At 35.2% G+C, this 18,889-nt stretch overlaps 1 protein-coding gene across 3 annotated transcripts in view; it reads right to left on the bottom strand.

Annotated features, from left to right (window-relative positions):
* Positions 1–18,889, bottom strand: part of COA1 (cytochrome c oxidase assembly factor 1) — a 52,424-nt gene that overhangs the window by 15,729 nt on the left and 17,806 nt on the right. For 2 of the 3 annotated variants that reach the window (XM_072412155.1, XM_072412156.1), the window contains exon 2: positions 7,056–7,114. The exons of the other annotated variant lie outside the window; for it this stretch is intronic. The gene's annotated coding sequence lies outside the window, so the exon portion shown is untranslated. The remainder of the gene's footprint in view (positions 1–7,055; positions 7,115–18,889) is intronic. 3 annotated transcript variants of the gene reach the window in all.

Raw genomic sequence — 18,889 nt, 5'->3', positions numbered from 1 at the left:
TTAGAGTACACCTATATTCTAATACTAATCATATTTTTATTGTAAAGTATGCATAAACTTTTTAAAATAAGCCATTACAATGTTTGATGAAAACATTTCTCTTGATGATTGTTTTTAATTGCCTAAAGCCCTGAATGGTGCTTGTATTTCCCCTGGAAAGCATCACAAACAAAAAGGTGGGCCACCTGCAGCTCATTTTCTTCTGAAAAGCCTTATCGTTCCATGAGCAATACAGAAGAGAAGAAAAGAAAGTGCAAAAAGAGCAAGCTTTTTCAGCACTGAAAATAGAGGAGCTGGAGAAAACAAAAAAATAAAATAAAAAAAACATAATAATAAAAGATGTTATACTGCATTGTGTTTTTTCATAAAAGTAAAATTGCTTGCATTTTTGTACATAGAGGTGCAAGTTTGTCTTTATTAATTAACAATTTAACACAAACTTTAGCTCATGTCCTATACAGATGCAGAAATTAAATTATTCATATGGCCTATGAATATAGTAAGTACATTTTTTTTTGTTCATCTTTGCTAAAGCAAAAAAAAGGTCGCTTAAATTACTTACATGAGTTATAGGGGGAAAAATGAAGTGTGTAAATATCACTGTACCGATTTTGTGAATTTGTCAGTTAAAAGCCAGAATATTTTTGACACACCTTCATTTACTTTTTCCTGCAAGTATCAGAACCATAAAGCAGATGATTCTTCTGTTCATTTTTAGGGTGCCACATATACCCAATATACCAGTGATGCCCTCACTTAATGTCTGATTAAAACCCAGTCTAGGACAGCTCAGCTCCAGGTAGAAAAAGAATGCATATAAACATTGGATTGTTGTAAAGGAAAGTTTTTAGTGCACATTTATGTAAGATACAGCTGAAATAAAAACAGGCTACTTAGTAATAAAGTATGCTGCATAGATTAGCTTTAGTCAACAAGGATCAAAATATATTATAGCATTTAAACCATTGAAATAATGCAATTTATTGAGAAAAATTGATTTAGAGTTGGACAAAACTAATAAAATTATAAAGTACTTGTGTATAGAACAGTCATTGAAGTCAACATGTAGGCTATTAAGTAGTTAAAGTGTTGGACAGTTCTAGCAGTTTTCCATCTTCGAAAATATCTTGCGCCGCATACCGCATTAATGAATTACAGTGCTTCCGCAAACAGAGGTCCCCTGTTATGCAGACATGAACAAACATTATCTATTTCAGTTCCAATCATGTGCACCTCCATTTGCTAGGCTTAGTGCCCTCAAGCTGTGTGTGTCCGTGCACAGTTGTTTAAGGGGAGGTGAAGCACATGGAATTGAGATTCACAGCAAAGTCTGCATGTGACATTTTTTTTAAACTATATTTGTTAGTGGATGAAAGTAGATATTTGATCCATTGCGCACACAAGCTTATATGAAAAGTTAAGGTATTCATAAAACTGTGTTAAATAGTAAAAAAAAAAAAAAAAAAAAAAACCTTTTCAAAAGGTTTGAATGGCAACTACCTAATTGTTGCTTTGCAGGAAGAAATATAAGCATGGAGTGAGCAGCTGTCAAATTTTGCTGAACTGCACAAAAGCAGCTTAGCGTTGGCTGTTAGGGAAACCCAGCAATCCCAGCTGCGCATGCAAGGAATAAATGAACTCCCATGTATCTGTGTAAGAGTTTTGTTAACCTGACACAGCCAATCAAGATAGGTAAAGATTATGTCCTGGAAGAAAAGAAGAAGGAAGCTGGTGGTGCCCTGAGATGGAACTAGGATAGGTGAGTATCGCAGGTTTAGTTCCGCTTCACAAACTGTTAAGGTGGGTGGGTCTGTTCAAAAAAATAAAGGCCAGATCATACAGCTTCATGATCATTTTTTAATTTAACTTTTAATTTCTTAGCACATCTACATCACCTGACATGTTTGCTGAGCAGCTAGGAACCCTCAAAAATAGCTTTAATTTCAATAATAATGATAATGAGACAATAATGATCAGCCCCCCCAAAAAAAGTGGTCTGCTGGCACCCACGTGATAATCACTGTTCAACTGAAAATGGTTTTTCATATTCTAACTATAAAGAAAAAAAACAAAACAAAACAATAAAACCCTGCCATCAAGGCTAAGAATTTTTACCTTACTTTTCTATTCTACTCAGGTAACACTGTTTTGTGCTAATTAATTTTGCTGTACTCTGCAATATAGAAGGGTTCAAAACTGCATACAAACTATAACACAAAAGTAGAAGATGACCCTGCCATGTCAAGCTTATAAGCCATTACTCTTTTTTATTTTACACTTTTTGTCGAGCGAGTCCGGTAATTTGTTTGCTATGAGAAAAATCTTTCACGGTACAAGGTTTAATTATTATGCTTTATCCAATGACATGTAATAATCCTCACCTTATTTTATTGGGATTTAGTGATTAACGTTAATAGAAGATAATTAAAGAAGCTCTAAGAGTAGTGACACTAAATTAAATCTTTCTTGCTTTGTTTACAATTGGACCAATATAATATTATCATGGGAACACATATTGTTAGGGATCCTCCCATTTCAACATAGGGAAAAAAAATAAATCTTTATAATAAAACAAGCATTTGTAATGATGAAGGTGCGTCATGATGACTAAAATGTCACAATACTTTGATTACATGCACACAATTACTGTATTTATCAAATTTCTCTCCAATTTGAAGAGAAATATATTGCAAACTTTGCATTCTGAATGCAATACACAACATAGAATATAGTAGAAAAAGCAACTAAAATGAGAAAATTTGTGATAAAAATAGGGATGAACTGTTTTGCTTTGCCTCCTACATTGTTGACCTTTCCATTGTTTCTGTAAAGCAAATGAATTCACTGAAGCAAGTAAAAAGAAATGTGCTTTGGGCAGGGCACCAAATACTGACAAAAGTTTTTTCTGGTGTCATTTATTGGAAAGCATGCTAATTCTGCCTTAAGACTTGCATGCCCACTGGAGTGCTGCAGCAATTTTTCGGGGGATCCGTGGGCCTATGTAAGGCTTAGTCTACAAGGACGCTTTCACCCATTGCAATAAACTATAAATTCCCATGCATTGCAATAAACTAATCTACACCAGGGTGTTTCCTTGAGGCACATTTTTGAGTGTTATAGATAACTTTCCTTGCAACGTTTTAAAAATTAAAACGCAGGGTTAACATGGAAAAACGCAGGTAAATGCATCCATTGATTTCAACAATTTGGAACATAAATGCAGTAAAAATGTGGGAAAACGCGGCATAAATGTTTCCCAGCGTTTTACAGTTGTTTAAAAGCAAGCTTTAAAGCGCTAGTAAAAGTGCATATAAACGCGGTAGGGATGTTTACATGCGTTCCTAAAACCGTCTGTGTAGACCCAGCCTTAGAGATGTGGCCTAGTGGTCTGACTTCATTCAACATGCTACCACCGGTTACAGAAGTAGCTAATTCTGAGCAGGTTCAGTGACGTCACTGCACCCACAATGGTACCATGCTCTCCATCAAACGAGTAAACACTTTCTTCCTTGCTCTCCATTAATGTTAATGCTGTGGAAGCAATTCTTCAGGTAGTGGTAGTTGTACAGCTTGAAGTTTTTCCACACAGTTGCTTGGTATTTACTTCTGATCTGCATTTTTGTCCATGTTCCAAAACAAGATAAAGAAACTTACAGTGGACCAGAAAAACCTGGCAACTTTTTGATCAGAACTAGATGTAGTGGGGGACTTTTACAGCCTCTTTTGAAATGGCGTCTTCTTTAGCATACTGAAAGCCTTTATTTGCGCCTCAGTTTGGCCCCTTCTGCATTGTCAATATCCCTGTTCCCTTGAACCCATAAACTAATAAAAAAACCCTTGTTGACAACCCATCTAGGTCAGCAACAATAAACAAATGAGATAAAAGTGAGCTGATAAAATGCATAATAAAAGAGGCTCCATTACGTATCTTCAAATCCCTTCTGATACCTACAAATAACCATGCATGGGTCTTCCTAAGTGTTATTTGCTTGTCAGTCTCACTTATAGTCACATTTTGTGGTCATATTTCTTTAGGGGAATATTAATGCCACAGGAAACAGAAACCTTAGCAACTGCTTAATGAAATGATAGGTTCATAAGTCGTTTTAGTGTTACTTCCTTAAGCCATTTAGCCATTGCTATTCAGATTAATCATGAGTAGAAACTAAATAACAGGACTGACACCAATAGCTTTGTCACTTAGATATTTTTTATCGACAAAACAGCCAGAGCATTGTTACGTTAATTTTTTTGGCAACCTCTCTTAAAATTAAAGGACTGTTTTTGTGTTTTTTTAAGCAGTGAATTGACAACTCACTTCTATGAAAAACAAGAATGTATTGCATCTAATATTGAAAAACAAATATGGCTCAACACACTGCAGCAAATTGGAACTAGGTTTGCTATATACAAGCTACACTATAAATTGTCTCATTTAGAGACTTATTTTATTTTTTTATGAATTCAGTAGTTGGTGTTTGGATGACAAATACCTGACAGCTGCATACTCTATTATGTAAGAAACAGAAGGTAGACATCAACATGTTTGGCAAACAGGATGGTAGGAGAGAGAAAGGCAAAGGATTTAGGCAGACAATTAGAAATAAACCACACCTCAGACATAACACATTGTCAGCAAAATAAAAACACGGCGGGTAGAGGTGTGTTGTAGAAAAAGCTGGTGGACGAGCAGCCTTGTAAAGCCCTTCAGTACAAAGGATATTTTCCGTTAGCCAACAGAAATTGCAACATCTGCTGACATGCTTACCAGTAACAATTTAATTTCTTTTGTCTACTTTATGAAATGACTGACAAAAGAAAGCTATATAGTTTTCCACCCTATATACCATAAACAGTGATACCTCGGCTAACTAAGATAATTCGTTCTGGAATCACATTAGTTAACCAAAACGTGACTTCTCATAGGTTTCTATAAAAAAATGTTTAATTTGTTCTGAAGCTGCCCACAATTTAAAGAAAAAATTTATAAAAATAGAAAAAAGCACATTATAAAAGGGCAAAAACCAAAGGCAGAGGTGAACAGTTACTAGAATGGCCCGACCGTTCAGTTTGATGCTAGGAGTCTTACTGTGTGCACTGAAAACACTTCCAACAAGTCCAGCTTTTTATAAAAAAAAAATTTGCGTATAGCGTAGTGATTCTAAGGTGGAGATAAATGACCAGGCTTGAGTGACAATGATTCTGAAGATGATTAGTGCAAATATTCAGATAAAACGCGGCTGTGTTATGTTAGCGCGCACATTAACTAATACATTTGTTAGCCGAGTCTGAAAACTGAAGTCTGAAAAGTCTGTTAACCGAAAACCGAAAAAATTTGTTAGCAAGGTCAATTTTTAGCCAAGGTATCACTGTATCCCTATCTTGAACCAAGAGATTGCACACATGCTCACTCTGAAAGCAAGCTATGATGCACTTTTGCGAGAGGTTGTGATCTAGTTGTCTTGACATCACAATTAACCTTGTCAATGGTATTCATTTCCTCGCACTTGCCCATTTTTCCTGCTTCCAAGACATCACCTTTAAATATGAGTGTTCACTTATTGTCTAAAATTTTTCACTCCTGGACAGTTACCATTGTAAGAAGATAATGAGTGTTATTCATTTTACCTCTTTAGGCTGTCCAGTGTATCTTGCAGTATACCATTGGTATAGAATTTTAAGCAAGCATACAGCATATAACAATTTAGTCAACCATCTTTGTAAAATGTAAGTGTAAAATATATAAGTTAAGATAACAAACCTGCATAAAAATAATGAGACAGTTATAGATTTTACATTTACCCTTATGCCCATGTCTTTTGGGCACAAAAGGTGCAAGTATTTCAATGTATCAGAAAGCAAAGCATGCTTGTAGATAATGTTCCACCATTAGCAGGCATCAATTAATGGTTAGTGGTTAAGGCATATTCAGGTTTTTTTTTTTTTTTGAGTAAGTGTACGCCCATGCATACAATCATAAAAATAACAACATAGAACAATTTCTTAGCAATTTTTCTAAATAAAGTTCCCCTAAGTAAAAAGTCCCCTTTTTACCCATACTAAAACTGCAAGAGCTTATCTGATATATTTGTAAAATGGACTAAAATGCAGTGTTTATCTGTTATATGATATTATGAAAATTAGTAAAAGAGAGCCCTATTTTACTAATATGTTTTATATAAAGTTCAGCATTGTGGTTAATGCAAGGTATTTCCATTCTTGGTAAATAGTTACCATTAAATATCGAACATATTTTGCAGAAAGCAGCCGATTGTTGCCATTTTATCTGAACACATGGTTTAAACAATCAATATCATTGACTGAAAAATGATATGGACCTCAGCAATATTTATATGGAACAAAAGTGAACTGATCTAGGTAAAGAGTCAGATATACACTCACCAGTCACTTTATTATTAGGTACACCTTTTCAGTACTGGGTTGCCTTCAGAACTGCCATAATTCCTAAAGGCAAAAATTTACTGGAAACATACATACATGGAGTTGCTGCAAATTTATTATGTCAATTTCTGCTCAACCATATCTCAAAAGTGCTCTGGATTGGTATCTGATGACTGTGGAGGCCATTTGTGTACAATGAACTCACTGTTATGTTCAAGAGTGTTATATGTTTCATTTTGAGATGATGTTTAGGACCATGTCAGAACCGCAGTGAACCACAGCTTTCTGCTGCATGTTCAACCACAGTTCCAACTGCTCCAATTCAGGTGAATGGGTAGGGCCGGGAACCATTTTGTGGGAGTTGCTACAGCAGAACATGGCACAGTTCAAAAAAGCAAAATTTTGCTTTTGCTTATCACTCAACCAGGTGCAAATATGTTACTTGCGGTGTTGTTAGCTGCTTCTGGGAACACAGATAGTTTGTTATGGGCCTGGGAGCAGCTAGCCTTGCAGTTTTCCACCACAGTTATGAAAGGGACCCTAAAGTTACCAATTGATTTTATATTTTTATACACCATTCTCATTAAAAATGCAACTTTGCTGGACACCACATTATTTAAACATTTATTTACTTTATAAAAAATAGTACTCACCTTGACGTCTTTACTTTATCTGTAACAATGTAGAAAATGATCGGTATTGGAAAAGATCCCTGAAATGGAAAGTATTACATTTATTTACAGTATGTAAGAGTTGGTGATTTTGAAATATAACTTCTATCATTTTCATAAACTGCCATCTAGTACGAGGTCTGTCAATTAAAGAACAAGACTGTGTTTCTATATCTTAAAGAAAGCAATGAGAATTGATTACGGGCACTTGCTATAAAAGAGTGACACAAAAAACTTTATGTTGACATTTGGCAGCAACCTGGAGGACCCAAACTTTTTCGAAAAGTCATAACTAGAACTAGATCCTTCCAGTATGATCCTGAAACAAAACAACAGTCAATGCACTGGAAACACCTTCATCACCAAAAAAGTGTGTCAAAGCAAGTCTAAATTTAAAAAAAGCCATGCCCATCGTGTTTTCTGACATGATGATATGAAGGGCGTAATTTGGGCAGAATGGGTTCCAGAAGGCACCACAGTGAACCAACATTATTATAAGGAAGTTTTGACAAAGCTGAAAGTCAGGAGAAGAGATCCAGAAATGTGGGAAAATGGTTTCATTCTTCATAAGGACAATGCTCCTTCTCACACAGCACTGTCTGTGAAACCCTTGTTGACTGAAAAACACATTACTACACTGGAACATCCTCCAAATTCCCCAGATTTGGCACCTTGTGACTTGTTCCTAATTTGAAATCAGTGCCTAAAGGAACATGAATACAGTAAAGAAAAATACATAAGATATCTTGAAACAGCTGACAGAAACTAATCTGCTCCACACTTTCAATCAGTGGAAAACAAGACTGCATTGACTTAATTGCAAATGGAGAGTATATCAAAGGGGACAAGTATTAGAATTTTCATATAAATAAAAGTTAGTTATTAAACCAGTCTCCTTATTCAATAGACAGACCTTGTATATTGATATCAGTTATGTCTCTTATGTTTGCAAGTATAAAAACTGGTTACAATGAGCATGTTCTGAAATATGAATGTACTGAAACATACAAAGCTAAAACATCAAGCAAAAAATCCTGTGCTTCTCATTCATATTAAACAAGATTAAGATATGAAATAATCTCTATAACCAGGGCAAAGGAAAACATTATACAATTAACTTGCACAACAGATTATACTGAGATTTATTCTATTATCTATTTATCTATGTACCCTGATCTCGCTCCTGCGCAGTGCAGGAACAGGTGACGTAGGAAGAAGCCAGAAAACAAAGAAAGAAGATACCGGCCATGAATCTGTGGAAGTTAAGGTGATTTTGTTTTTTGTAGCTTAGTCACGCTTTAAGCAATCGACTGTTACCCTAATATTTCGCTGTACAATTTCTTAATAATTTAATTTTTTACAGTTATCCTGACCCAATGGAAGCAGTAAGCTTCAAACTAGTTTCCTTCACTATACTTCAAGCTTGTGATAAGGGTTTGGTACTGGTATGGGAGGCTTCTATTCCAACTAAATCCAGGACTGCAGCTTTTTTATTTGTTGCTGATTTGCTGCAGCCTTCCGTAAAGCTTCAATATGTCTACATACCTCCATTATGCAAAGAATGTGTGGAATTGCTCAAGGTGGGTTTCCAGATGATAAAACACTAAGACATGGCTGTTTTTTTCTGGGTTTCATTCTGCATGGGGTTAAATCAGAAATGTTCCTTACTGTTAAGAATACACAATCAGGTAGGTCATTATTGCAGAAAGGCACAGGCCCTTCTAAAATAATCCCTCCTACCTGCCTGATCATTCCTCTGGGTATCTGGCAAAAAGCTAAGCTTGTAGGGTGTCCTTACAGGGTTTAGGGGCTGAATAGGGAAAAGTGAACTTGAGCTGGTTTAAATTGTTTATTTTAAAATCTTAAATTTAGGACAATTTTAGCATTAGGGAATGGTAAATGTTACTTTTAGGAGGTAGGTTAGGTGTTACATTTAGGTGGGGTTGATAGGGTTATATGTGATGGTTAAGGATAAGATAAGCATTGTTTATATGTGATGGTTGCAGAAACGGTAACATTAAACAGTAAATTTCACTTTTGTTGTGTCACTCTAAGCTCTGCATCTAAATGTATGACAGGAGATTCAAGGTGCTGAAAATAAATATAAAGTCTAAGAGGACTTAAAGAGAAGACCTTGAGGGAAAAAATGCATTACCTTTCTCTTTGAGACCATAGTAACCTACAGTTACACTAATGTCAGTGGGGTTGCGATAAGCACTTGAATGCATTTGTTATAATGTAAGAATTGGACAAGTACACATTTGGTTTGTGTATTCAGACTATAGACCGCATGCAGTCAGAGCAGCCAAGCTCTCCCATTAGCTAAAATAATGCATATATTTCTACAGACAGACACACTGCCTCTGCTTGTCCAGCTTTAGGATTCAAACCTGTTGTGCTAGATTAGCGCAAATAACCAATGCCTTTGATGTATAAGGCCCTTTTAGATAACTAATACAGTCTGGTATGTGCAATAAAATATACACATTAATAACAGTAATGAATGTCACTCCCACTGGTGGTATGAAAGTTGAACTTATAAAAAAAAGATATAGGCTTGCAATGAGCTGGGATCAAAGTACTCATTCATGGCCATATAACTTAATTTTAGAATAGCAAGGAAAACAAATCTTACAACTAATGTTGCAAATTCGGTTTATTACAGGGCTGGCCAGTGGAATACATTTTATAGTAATAATAAATGCAATAAAATAAACACAAGAGAACAAAAAGTAATTTTTTTAACTTTTTAACCAAGTTTGAAAATGGAATGCTATACGTACGCTGTACATTAACAAAAGCAGAAACCACTAATTTAACCAACCTAATATTTTCTATACCTTGGGGACCTTAGCAGAGGTACTATACACCTTTGTATTTCCAGACTTTTTCTTCAACACAAAGCTCATTACAAGAATTTCAGATGGTACTGAAATCTAGAATTATTGTTTTATGTTTGAAAATCCCCCCATTGGAATTAGGCAGAAAAGCATAACCTTTAGTGATGATTATGGTTTGAAAGCAGAGCTGGATTATTTGACAATCAAATGCCCAACTTGTATTTGCCATCGCTAAGAAAACAATAATTATACCAATGCTTTAAAAAAAAAAGGAATATTTTAGGTTTAATTAAAATATCAGTACATTAGGATGCAAGACTCACCTGACATCATGGAACTCAAAAACCTACCAAAAAGTACAATTATACCAATCAAAGGCTTCCTCATTACCTGTCTCTTCTGTAATAAAGGACCTGCCTCTCCATATCCTATGCTTGCCTATCCTAGTTTTTACCAATAGACAGACTAAAAATTCAATTCTGTGGGCAACATTAAGATTCATTCAACTCATTTTAAAGGGCTTTCATTTTTTTAAAGGGCTGTGTAGATGAGGTAAAGTGGTGAAACATAAATCTAATACCATATCTGCCTCCAATTTTATAGGTGCCTAGCAAGATCTTTTCAGAAAGAAGAGATCAGAAAAAATTTTTTTACAGGCACACAAAATATTTTCACATTTTCAAAGACTTTAGAGAATAGTCGGGCATGGAGGCACGATCCCTGTCCTAGGAGAATATCTTAAAAATAAATGAATAAATTATATAAAAAAGGGAAGTATCAGGAATTTGGGATCGGGACAGATCTGGATAATCATGGGCAAATTATTGGGATCACAACCCATTTAAATTATCAGTTGCATTTGAACTAAGAGGGTGGAAGAACATACAAAAAAAAGCCTTTAGCATCAGCAAAACTGATATAGCAATTAGTCTAAAATTTTATACAAGAATAAAAAAAATGCTTAAACTGTCTCATGCATAAGATAACGCTAACAGAATGTACTAATAAGGATGGTCAACATTCCTAATAAAGATTAGTTGAAATGCTTAGGATTCTACATTTTACTTTAAGTGTACTTAATGTTCTCATTAGCCTTACTTAATGTCTTCTTCTTTCATTTCCATTCATATGCTTCGTTTGGTTGAGCAGTATTTAAACCAGATCTGTCACTAACAATGCTACATCATTAACTAATCCTAAAATAATAGTTAAAAAAGTTTTAATATTTCATGTTTACAGTACATGATAGGAGAACTCAGTGTGTTCCTATTGGTAACAGCAGGTATCCATTTGACAATTTTCTACAAAAGGCACATTGTGAAAGAAATTAACTGAAATATTAACATTATATGTAGAACTATAGTTAAACTATAGATTTATTATTAAATATTTAAATATATTATTAAATATTTGGGCTGGAGCTAAGCTTTAATGCAGACCTAAACTAAAGAAAAATTCCTTACATAAAAGGGTAGACAAGGTACAAAATACCTTCTTTTTTTGGGAGGGGGTTTAAAACGATAGAGCCTCTTTCTTCAAGACAGAATGGGAGCACAGGGATGCATACGTTTTGGATCCCGGGAGGCCTCTGGCTGCTCCTTTTGTGCATGCCTGATTTTGGGAATGTGCAGAAGGAGCTTTTTCTGCAATGGGAACGCATGCGCAGTGAGATTGGCACTCCTTTTTCCTATCAACGTCACCTGATCTGGCGCCTGTGCAGTGCGAGATTAGGTGAGGTAGGAGGAAGGGGTAAGAAGACGGCGGCGCTCGGTGAGGATACCAGGACAACGCGGGACCTGATCCAGGAAACCCCTGGAGAGACCAGCGGATGAGTAAATGCTTTTTTTCCCCCCACAGTTTTCTTCCACTTTAAACAATAATTTCAAGCAACAAGTGAAGCTAATCAGTAAGATGGTGATGACATTTACCAACCATAGGCAGCACCTAGCACTCTTGTCTTTGCAGCAATAAGGTCCCAGTATTGATCTTAGCCAGGAGACTATCTGCATGCATTCTGTATGTTCTCCCCTTGTTTTTTTTTCTGTAACACCTTCACCACACACAGCAAAGAGTCCATTGAAGGTGTTTAGGAATTTATCTCCAGAAACATTATGTGTTCAGAGATGACTAGCTTACTGACAAAAGGGGTGGGGTGTGTGGACTAATGCTTTCAGCTATGCTGTATGAAAAGCTGAGGAGCATATTGGTCGTATTCAATGTATGAATTCCAAAGCTTACTTTTTTATTTATTTTATTTTGTACAAATAAAACAAAAAGACCCCCAGATCAGGCTATTTTGTTTAATATCATAGCACTGTGTACTATATATTTTACTAAATGCGGTTTTTAGGGCTTTTCTGACACTTAAAATGAGTATATACTTGTAACTTCCCGTTAAAGCAATGCTCAGGAAATTGTGGTCATTCTTAGCATATGCTTCCTGTTTGCATGCAAAGATCTCACCTACCCATAGTGGTATATTCTAATGTGAAATGAAACCATATACAGACATTCTGTCTAGATCACATATGTTGATGTCAATCTTACAGAAGAAAAAATATGAAAGCTGCAATCCGTAAATTACCCAGAAGTCAAAACACAAAATTAACAAATCCTTTGCAAAACTCTCAGCCACACCTGCCATCAACCTTTCATCTGCAAACATAATCTTGTAAATCTGCCTGTAAAAAGCATTAAACATAACAATGTGTCTTGTTCAAAGCTAACCAAATTGCATGTTAGATGTGATTTTTACCACCCTTTCAAACTTTTTAGGGTATCTCAGAACATAATATATTTGATCCTAAATTTTTACCCAGGAGTTATGAAAAGAAGCATTTTCAGCAGGGATTGAAAATAGAAGAATCTCTACCATGAAGAGAAGCTTTGGGTTTACAAAGAAAAATAATGCAGCTCTTATACAAAACTGTATTCAAGTAAACTGAAATGGCTCAAATTGCTAGGGTACAGAAACAGGCAACATAAAGATGAATAAAGCACTAGGACCAGATGGTTTAGCTCTAAATAGCCTAAAAAAAATAACCTGTAACATCAAAGCCATTGTTTCTATTTTTGGAGACGTTCAATGACTGACTTGGTAACAATGGATTGGTAAAGCCCTGTGGTGCCTATATTTAAAAAAAAGGGGGGATCAAGGTCTTCACCATGTAGTTATTGTCCTGTAATTTTACCATTTGTAGTAGGACAATATACAGAAGTATCTACCAAAAACAGTATGAGATGAGTAGAGGCCAGCATAAACTGACAAAAATAAAAACTTAGATTGAAGCGGTGGCTGTGAATATATATATACCTGAAATTCAATACATCAGTCAGCACAGTTTTCCCACATATGGCAAATGGCTAAACTAAGGTTCGTAGGCTTAAAATATTCGATCAATAAATGGAACAAAAACAAAAGTTAAGACTATTTATTATCCATATTCTGCATGGTTTAAGAATGACAGTTGAGTAACTTAAAGTGACAAAAATTGAGTTTACAGATGATACATGTCTCTACAACATGCCTCTGACTTACAGGCTGAACTGGATAAACTGCTTGGTTAGGCAACTACATGGCAAATATGGTTTACTGTTAATATTGGAAAGTTAAATACCTAAGGGGTAAAGACATACATATACAATAAAAAGAAAAATACAATTAAAGTGAGTGCATACTATAAAAGAAAGATCTGGGTGTTGTGGTACATTATAGATTTAATAACATGCCAATCTGAGAGAAAGAAGAACATATACCTTTAGTTCAGTTTTAGACACAAGTTCACAAAGAAGATGTTGCACAGCTGGAACGAGAGCAGGGAAGTAAACCTAAATTAATAAAGTACTAGTAATTACTAATAGTAATAAAAGACCTCAGCTTTTAGGAAATTTAACTATATTAACTAGCTATCAGATTGTAAGCTCTTCGGGGTAGGGTCCTCTCTTCTTCTTGTGTCACTGTCTGTATCTGTCATTTGTGTACTATGTTGGCGCTATATAAATCCTGTTTAATAATAATAAGAATAATAATTAATTGTATATTCACTTAGGAATAGACATTTAAGGGGGGGATATAATCACCTTATAAACATACATAAATGGTCCATAGTTTAGTAGATGTACAGTTGATTAAGGAAATTAAAAATGACAAGAGGGAAACTTTGCACCTGCAGAAAAATGTGGCAAATTGAAATATACTTTAACACAGTGGTCGCCAACCTTTTGGAGCTCACAGACCACTAAATTTACGGACTCCGGACCGCACATGTGTGGGGAGCCATATGCCATTCAAAGAGGAAGAAACTTCCCCCAGAGTGACGTCTGGCCAGTGAGCCCTCCCAGCGGGGTCGAGTCACCACCGGTTGGCGACTGATTTTCTAACAGGTACTCATTCTAAACAATGATAAAGACGGTTTTAAAAAGAAATTCTCAGAATACAACTGGCTAATAATATATATAGGTATTAAGGTTGCAGAAGGTCAATTGAGGAAGTGTTCAAGAAAAATGGAGAAAATAAGACCATACTTTATAAGTATGCTTACACTTTATTCTTTAATTTGGAGTAATATTTATTGTGGAGTTTCTCAGCTTCCTGTACCACAATTAGAGGTTTTCCATTGCTTCTACCTTTACTTGTATTAACTATGTTGAGGAATTGAAACTGATCAGTTCTTATTCCTAAATGTAACTATATGCCCCTTTTATTGGATGAGGTTTGGTCAAAAAAAAAAAAAGTCCACAGCTCAACAAAATACATTTTTTTCCACTTCCCAAGTATTTTTATTATATTTAGTGTATTTCATGTCTGCTGAATCCAGAAATTACATTAGTCTAATTAAATTGCCTCTAGTTCTGGTGATATCGGAATAGAAGATTTTACCAACAACAAATGTTAACACAGCATATTATTGTCAATCTTTATTTACACCAATGTTTTGCATTTTATATATTAAATGTAGCATTATTTTCATGAAACTTTAATTTGCCTTCTTTTTATTCATACATTTTCTTTTTTTTACAGAAATACGAGTTCTTCAAGAAGTTTAAATTACCCTAATGTATTTTGCTACATTTGTGGTGAATATTCTCAGCAAAAACAGAGAAGAAACATTACAGAATTTGTGAAACAAGCATATCTTGCAGATTTTGGTATTAAACTGGGGGACTAAGATAAGTATTGGGCTCCCAATATGGTATGCAAAACTTGTGTGGAGTGTCTACGTCAGTGGAAAAATGGAAAACTGAAAAGTTTGAAATTTGGTGTACCAATGGTATGGCGAGAGCCCAAAAGTTATCATCATGATTGTTATTTTTGTGCCGGGAATGTAAAAGTTTTCAATTGTTACAGGAAAAACAAGTGGGAGTACCCTGATTTGGAATCAGCAAGAGAACATCAGCACTTGTGCCACATGGTGCTCATGTTCTCATACCAGTGTTCAGTACACTGCCTTTTTTTCCTGTATACAACATGGATGATATACAGGGTTTGGATTGTAATCCAGGAGTTAGCAGTGGAAGTGAATATGAAGGAAGTGTTTCATCAAACCAGCAGTTCTCCCAGGAAGAGCTCAACGATTTAATACGTGACCAAAGTCTGTCAAAACAAGCATCTGAACTTTTAGCATCCATGCTAAAAGAAAAAAACTGTCTGAGACCAGAAGTTGAAAAAATGGTCTATAGGACAAGAAAGGTGACACTCCTACCATATTTCAGTGAAGATGGAGACTTTGTGAACTGTTGTAACATCCCTGGACTACTAGCCCATATGGGAGTACCAGAATACCGAGCAGAAGACTGGTGGCTTTTCATAGACAGTTCCAATCCGTTTTACTGCATAATGGCAACCGCTATGCATCAATTCCAATTGGTCACTCAACAAAACCTAAAGAAGAATATGAAAATATTAAAATGGCCTTACAAAATCTTTGCTATCATGAACACCAATGGTCCCATATGTGTTGATTTAAAAATGGTGAACTTCCTACTTAGACAGCAAAGTGGATACACAAAGTTTCATCTGCTTTTGGGAAGGTAGAGCAAAGGAGGATCACAGGATAAAAGTGACATGACCTCAAAGGCAAAATATGAAAAAAAGGTGCCGTGAACATCTTTAACGAGCCAGTGGTTGACATAGAAAAAATAATTCTCCCTTCACTACACATAAAGTTGGGACTAATGAAGCAATTTGTTGGAGCTCTGAACAAGGACCTTGATTGAGTACTGAAAAAATTGAAAGTACCCAGATTTGGAAACTGATAAATAATTCAAATTTCACAAGTTACATGACTGATATTGAAGCTTCTGCCTGGCACAGCTATGTCATGGTTGTCAAGAACTTCTTGGGTAACCATAAAGCACAAAATTATGAAGAACTTTAAAAATTTGGGTGCAACTATGAGCATAAAGGTACACTATCTCCATAGCCATTTGCAAAATTTGCATAGCCATTTCCATCAAGATATAAAGGTGATGGAAGAAAAAGTTATCATGGCAGATGGGATAGACACATGATGGCAGACTACTGCTTGAGCCGTCAACGTGATTGTCCTGACCATCAGCATAAAAGGAAATCATACAAATAGAGTTTTTCAATGACTTCTTTGTGATTAGTTCTTTAAATTTACTGAATATAGAATATATTCACATTAAGTATTTCAATTTTGTATACATTGGCATATCTAGTTTAATTTTGCTTAATTTTCATTTTTTATTTGTTTTCTATGGGGTTATTATTGAGGTAATTATTTCAAAACTAGAGCCAATCTAGCAAAACTAATACCATATTTGGAATCTGTGCATAAAACATAACCTAAAATTACTTTAATCTGTTTGGCAAGAAAATGTTTGTTGACCAGTGTTATATTAGTATATTATCATTTATAATTTTTTGGTAACTGGATGGTTAAAACAGCCAGACAAAATGTTGGCCTAAAAGTGAACCTGTGCTGAAATCATGCAATTACAAACTGAACAGAACATAAAAGCAACTTAAACAAGCCTTCATATATCCCTGTCAGCATATTATGGAAAATAATGTTTAAAGTTTACAAAACAGTTATTGAAATCTTCTATTTTCTTATTGCTTTCTGTTGCACCAGAACCGTTGCAGACTGTCAGTGCAAACTGCCATGAAAACCCAGTGAGCATTTCTCTACTGGCTCCAGAGTCTTTGTTGTGATGTTTGAGAATAAATAACTTTACATTAAAATCACCTAGGGAGGCTAGGAATGACTAGATTTAAATCTCTTTTGTTAATTGTTTAATGTCCATAGTCTGGGAACAGATGACTAATCCTAACTATGCACCATCATCCTAATTGACTGGAAACTGTCTCCTATTAAATTGTTTTGAAGAAACGTGTGTGTGCTTACAATAATAGGTACAAATAAAAGGTAAAGTGTCAATTATACAGGGTTATTAGCATTTTATATTTGTAGCTTCTCTTAGTAATATCTCCCTAAATTAATTATTTTATTACAATTTTTTTCTCCATACTTGCTCTTGTGTCTGTAAATTTAATGTGCCCCTGAAATGACCTAAAGATATATATTTTACAGTTAACTGGGATAAAAAAGACAGACACCTTTTTTAAAAAAAATGACCTATCATCATATAAAGGAATGTATATACACACATGAAATGTATTGTTGTAAATGTATTGCTGAAAAAAACAAAAACCTGATGACTGACTTGGAATAGCAGCCCCTTTTCTTCCCTCTTGACACAGTTTTGAGTGTGGGGGTGTTCCTGGATTGGTTTTCCAGATCAGATCAGCCTTACTTAACCATTTTAAACATGAGGGAGCCCTTGAAATAAATTCTAGGTCTTAGGAAACTTTTACTATAATTACAATATCCCATAGATTACAGTACATTAACACGGTGGTCAGTGAGAACGTCTCCTACATTGCCAGCCAATCGGAAGAATGCCACCCTTATTGCAAAAATTATACTGGTGTCAGTTAAACTGACCTGAAAGGAACCCCTGGCAACCTCTGAAGAAACCCCCGAGGTTCCATGAAACCCTGGTTAAGAAACACTGAACTGGAGTGCATAGTCCAGACGCAATCCATTCCAAACCAAAAGATGGTTTGCAATATTGCATTGTATTGTACTATAAACCAATGGAGTTCCTGCTGTTAAACAGTTTTGCACTGTACTTTATAGTGTATCCATCCAACAAGAGTCTGGCTGTGGCAACTTTGTTTTAGTTGTGTATCACTGCTTGATGGACCAGCATTTCAACCTTTTAAAGCAGACAGAACCACTCCCATTGACATGCGTGGTTTGAGGGGTGAGGAAGCAGTATCTGCACCGTAACCTCCACAACCCATATGAACTAACACATTTTTTCTTTTACTCATTTATATTTATAAAATGATATAATACTTATACAATTATTTCTTTTTTAGGGTTATTTTGTTACAAGTTCTACCAGTTACAAAGAAGTGTCATCACCTAACGTGATTTTTATGCATAGAATATCATTAAGATCATTATTTCATTAAGATAAAATCAGCCAAAAAAAAACTATACACCTGTCCTTGTAACTCTTTCAGAACTGAGGTCTAGTCTTTCTAAGATCCAATGTGACTGGTTGGCACTACAAACACTGCAAAGTTTAGGAACAGTACTTATGCAAGAATGTACATGCTTAAACTGATTTCCTCAGTACTGGCTGGGCATTAAAGCATTTGAATCATTAAATCAGTGGTGAGTCAGTCACAAGTCAGCCACTTCCTTTCTGTGTCTGAACTGCGTGATTCTCCTTATCGGGAATACTAGATTTATGTCGATTTACATAATGATAACACTATTTTTATACAGCTGAAATTCAGAAAGCTATGTTTAAAAAACCCCAAGGTAGCACATATTTAAGCGATTAGTACATATAAAATTACATTTTGGTTGGCAACAAGTATTCATAACATATTGAAATTTTAGAGACAGAACTAAGCCTGTATCCTTGCATTGATTT

Source organism: Pyxicephalus adspersus, chromosome 5 (genome assembly GCF_032062135.1).
Source record: "Pyxicephalus adspersus chromosome 5, UCB_Pads_2.0, whole genome shotgun sequence".
Lineage (NCBI taxonomy): Eukaryota > Metazoa > Chordata > Amphibia > Anura > Pyxicephalidae > Pyxicephalus > Pyxicephalus adspersus.
This window is presented reverse-complemented; position numbering and strand designations above follow the sequence as displayed.